A 5,851-nucleotide genomic window follows, 5' to 3' on the forward strand; every position below is an offset into this window, starting at 1 on the left:
CTAAAAATCTGACAATCAGAAAAAGTCACAGTAGTCACAAGCTACCAAACACCTCTAGAGATCAACCCTACTGTTAGACAAACTGAACATATTTCTAGGGCTGCCCTTTCAAATCTTTTAAATTTCCAAGCAACATGTGAAATTATTTGGCACTTAGATCTGAATCAATGACAACTAGGAAAATTGTTATATTTTTGATGTTGTAGTCTCTTTATTTGTCTGGATTTGATTAATCATTTCTGTCTCACTGTAAAAATGTCACATCAAAAATAGGTGCAACCACCACTGATAATAGAATGACAAAAGAACAAGAAGTAAACAATAGAAGGGAATGTAGTGTTTGTGATATATAATAGAAAGAGGAATAATTTATCACTCATAGGAGAGCCAGAAGAAGAATAAAAGAAAAGGGAAGAATGGCAGCAGCAACATCCACATGGCAAGAGCCACCTTCTAAGACTCCTAACCCAGAGGTATACGGTTTATACACTTGGGGCTCCTAGGGAATCATTGGAAGTGGGTGTAACCGGCACGCCCTCGGCCCAGATAAATCCGGAGCTGCTGACAGCAAAACGGACCCTCTGCACCTAAAGACTTTGATTCCAGAGACCTAACACATTTTGGCAACCAGCGCAGCTTCTTACAGCAATGCACTGGGACTGTGAGATGGGCTATGCAGTTTCTGGCAGAATTTTCCCTGGACTTTATACAGAAATCCAAAACTGCGAGGCCGCGGTTAAGACTTAACATCTCTTAATTGTCAGCAATGTGAAACGGTTCCTTTTTAGCAGGTCTGACTTGGGGGGGAAACTCCAAATAATAACAGTGAGTTTTTTGTTGAAATATTGAAGGTAATCAAAGTAGCAGCCATTTGTCTGGATTATGAACTAAGCAACAGCCCCATGCCGGCCGAGAAGAGGAAATATCCCTCTTTCCCGGTTGTTTCCCATTTTCGGGGAGAAACGCGGAGTGGCGTCCACCATACTATGAGGCACGGGAAGGGGGATGAGGGCGGAAAAAGGAAAAGGAAAAAGGGAAAAAAAGAGTCTGTACTTGGAGCAGTGGGGCTACATATCTCTTCATTCTCAGCAATGGAAAACTAATTATCAAATGCTTCCTTGGTAGTAGGTCTGTCTTTCTTGGGGGGAAACTCCAACAACAATAGTGAGTTTTGTTTTGAAATATGGAATGTCATCAAGGTAAAGAGAAAACGAAGTGAAATTCATCAGTTATATAGTTGGGGGTGGGGGCGGGGGCGGGGGCGGGAGGTATACTGGGGTTTTTGGTGGTAGAATATGGGCACTGGTGAAGGGATGAGTGTTTGAATATTGTATAACTGAGACATAAGCTGAGAACTTTGTAACTTTCCACATGGTGATTCAATAAAAAAAGCCCCAGAGTACCAACTAAAATAGAGTCAAACAAAAAAATGCCAAGACACATAGTAATCAAAGTGTTAAAATAAAAAAAAAGACAGACTACAATAAGGAAGAAGAAAACACTCAAATAGAAGGGAAAAACAAATATTTCAACAGACCTTCCATATGATTTCTTACAAGACAGGAAAGAGTGGTATGATATATTCAAAGTACTGAATGAAAAAGTAAACATTCAACCTAGAGTCTTCTGTAAAAAATGCAAATGAGGGCATGCGGAAGGGGTGCGATGATGTGTGTTCTCAGGCTCTTGGAGTGGTTCTCTCTCTCACCGCTCGTGTTCAGTGCTCTTGAGCCACTGTGTGTGGACCGGATTGAGATGGCTCCTCTTTGTGCTCTGCTTCTGTGTGTGCTGCTGTGCTGTCTTCTGTCTGTCTCTCTATCTCTGACTCTGTCTCTGTAGTCTCTCCTCTGGTCTCTTCAGATCTATCTTCCGATCTCTCCTGCTTCTCTCTCTGAAGCCTCATTCACTCTCACTTCTGACTCTAACTTTTACTTCTGACTCTAATCCCCTCCGCTCTTACAGTTTTAGTTTGTATAACAATCACATAGGGTGGTGATACAAAGGTGGGTTGAACATTAGCAAATCAACAAAGAGAGGTAAAGCCACTCCTCCAGGAGATTAACTCAAGGATAAAATCTCATCCAAGGATATTATTCCAGATTACTCGGATATCCGCTTAAGGGCGGGATCTCATCCAAGATGTGTTGCTTTCTTCTTTCCTAGGGTAGTAATCCACTTAATTAGTTGTAGTAAATATACTTTTAAATTTATAGCAATGTCATTCTGTATGAGTACAGTAGGAGATATATCAAACTTAAAGTTTGGTTCTTCCTGAGAACATCTCACTATATATTCCAGACCATAGTCCTCAAGTCAGGTTAGTCTTCCTAACCTCAGCAGGATCCTAGTCTCGTCATTACTTTTGGATCATGACAGCATTTGTCTATGACCATGCTCTCAATTTATAGTTGAGTATTGTGGCGCTTTGGCCTGGCCCATTTCAATGCCAGGGTAGCTCACAGCTTGCCCTGGGTCCATTCAGTCCCTCGCCAGGACTCTGTTTTTGGGGTGCAAGAATTATGGGCAACTGAGTCAAGAAAGCAGATGCCCAGAAGTAAACATTATTCGGAGTCAATCAATTCCCAAGCTACAAAAGCATAATATTAACTGTCTTCCTGTGCCCATACAGAAAGAATATTGCTTTATCGTAAACTAAGTTCTCTGTAGCAAGGCTGAAAGGACAAACCCAATGTTATCCTACAGTATTCTACCCTGAAAATCTATCATTTAGACTTGAGAGAGGAATGAAAATCTTTTGAGACAAAAAAGAGCTGGCAGCATTTGCAAAAACTAAACCAATCCTACAAAAAATTACTGAAAGGCTACCTACAACAAACAAATAGACTCTTGCAAAAACAATTGGATTCCACATACATATGCAAAATTTGCACACAGCCATTTATATCATTCATGTCTCTCAATGTTAATGGACTAAACTCCCCTATAAAAAGGCATAGAGTAGCTGAATGGATCAAGAAAGAAAATCCATCCATTTTCTGACTATTGGTAACACACCTAAACTCACAGGACAAATGCAGTTTCAGAGTGAAAGGACAGAAAACAACCATGCAAGCCAATGGAAGACAATAAAAACTGGGACAGCCATACTTATATTAGACCAAATAGCATTCAATATAAAGAAAGCAATTAAAACATTGATGGACAATACTTATTGCTTAAGGTAACATAGAATGAGAAATACTGTCATCATCATTTATGTACCAAACGAAGGCTCAACAAAGTTAATAAAGCTTCTTTTCACAAACCTAAAGCAACACAATAATGGAAACATAATAGTAGTGAAGAATTAAGCACTCTACTTTTACCACTAGACAGATGAACCAGCTGGAATTCAGTAAAGGAGAAAGTAAACAAACTGAGATTTTTTTGACAAATAAAGAATATGCATTCTTCTCTAGTGCACATGGAACATTCTCAAAGATAGATCATATATTAGGGCATAACTCAAACACATATGCACTGAAAAATATAGAAATTGTAAAAAGTACCTTCTCAGACAATAATGCCATACAAACTAACCACAAAAAGAAGATGGGTGAAATTTCCAACACTTGGAAACTAAACAAAACACTACAGAACTACAACTGGATCAAGAGGAAATCAAGGAAGAAATAAAAAAAGATTCGGAAACTAATAACAATGAAGAGACAAGCTAAAAGAATTGATGGGATACAGCAAAAGCAGTACTGAGGGAAGAAATTCACATCAATGCAGGCCTTCATTAAGAAAGAAGAAAAATCCCAAATAAACAACCTAAACCCACATCTCAGAAATCTGGATAAGGAACACCATATGAATCTATAAAAGAAGTAGGAGGGAAATAGTAAAAGCTCAATTAGAATTCAAAAGCATAAATACCAATGCAAAGAATCAATGATACTACAAGTGTACTTGTTAAAAGAATAAACAATCTAGACAAACTTTTAGCTAGACTCATGAGGAAAAAAGCAAAAAAATCAAATAAATTGAATCAGAGATGAAAGAAGCCAAATTATGATGGATCCTTCAGAAATTCAAAATATAATAAGAGGTTATTATGAAAAAGCTTATGCTCTTAAACTGGAGAGCTTAGAAGAAATGGACTGATTCTTAGAGTTTTGTTATGTCCCAAAGATGAACAAGGAGGAAGTAGAAATACTAAACAGGTCCATCACAAGTAAATAAATTGAAACAACAATTAGAATCTCCCCAAGAACACAAGTCCTGGTCCAGACTGGATGAGTGGTGAATTCTATCAATTCTTCAGAAAAGATTTACTACTCCTTAAGCTCTTCTCAAACATCAAAGACACAGGTATCCTTCCTAGAACCTTACATGAAGCTAACATTGCACTAGCAACTAAAGCATACAAAGAGACTGTTAGAAAAAATTTTCAGACCAATTTTCCTGATGACCATCAATGTAAAAATTTTAACCAACCAAATCTAACAATATATTAAAAAATCATACACCCCAAACAAGTTTGATTCTTACCAGAGATGCAAGGGTGTTCAACATACACAAATCAGTTAATATAACTGCATAAGTAAAAGGAAAGATAAAAATAATCTGATCATATCGATCAATGCAGAGGAAGCTTTTGACAATATCCAACATCCATTCATGTTTTTTAAAAGAACCTTTAAAAATAAGGATTGTAAGAACTTCCTCAATATAGTAATGGCCATCTATAGTAAGCCCACAACCATTCTCATTCCTAATGGTTAAAAACTGAATGTATTCACTCTGAGATCAGATACACGGCAAGGATATCCACTATTTTTACTTTTATTCAAAATGTATTAGGGGTCCTGGAAACATCAGTTAGGAAAGAAAAAACAAAGAGATCCAAATTGTAAAGAAAGAATTCAAATTATCACTACTTACAGATGAGATGATACTATACAAAGACCCTAGAGTCCCCCCAAAAGTCTTCTAAAAGCAATAAACCAATACAGCAAAGTAGCAGGCTATAAGGTCTAAACACAAAAATTGGTTGCATTCTTATATACAAAGAATGAATCAGAGGAGAAAGCAATCAAGGAGTCTACCCCATTTAAAATGGTGTCCATAAAATGGTAGCCAAAAATCATCATGTATCTAAGAATCAACTTAACAAATGATGTGGTATATCTATACCATACTAACTTTAAATCATTTATGAGAGAGACCAGCTTAAGAAATGTAAGAATATCCCATGTTCATGTATTGGAAGAATAAATATCATTAAAGTGACTCTCCTACCTATGCTAATACATAACTTCAATATAATCCCCATCCAAATTCAGAAAATACTCTTTAAGGATCTAGAAAAGTCGATAATAAAGTTTGTAACCAGAAGAGACCACAAATAGCCAAAAACATATTGGAAAAATAAATTGGGAAGGATATCATTATCCAAGTTGGAACGTCTAAAAAGCTTGATCAAAACTGCATGGTACCAGAATAAAGATAGGCTCTCTGATCAATGTGTCAGAATTGAATAACCAAGGACAAAAGCACATGTAAATGAATAGTTAATTTTTCATAAGGGAGCTGAGAACGTGAAATAGAGCAAAGATAGCCTCTTCAACAAATGTTGCTGGGAAAACTGGATAAATTCATGTAAGATATTAAAGATGGATCTATATCTCACAATTCACACAAGAGTCATTTCAAAGTGCATCAAGGACTTGAGATCTAACCCGAAACTATAAAACACATTGAGGAAAGAAAATAAGGCACAATGCTCCAAGATTTGGACTTCAAAGTAGTCTTAATCACCTAATACCACTGGAAAAGTAACCAAATAAAGAATAAACAATTTGGATTGTATAAAATTAAAGAGTTTCTGCATGACAAAAGAAATATG

This window comes from Sorex araneus, chromosome X, assembly GCF_027595985.1.
Source record: "Sorex araneus isolate mSorAra2 chromosome X, mSorAra2.pri, whole genome shotgun sequence".
NCBI classification, from domain to species: domain Eukaryota; kingdom Metazoa; phylum Chordata; class Mammalia; order Eulipotyphla; family Soricidae; genus Sorex; species Sorex araneus.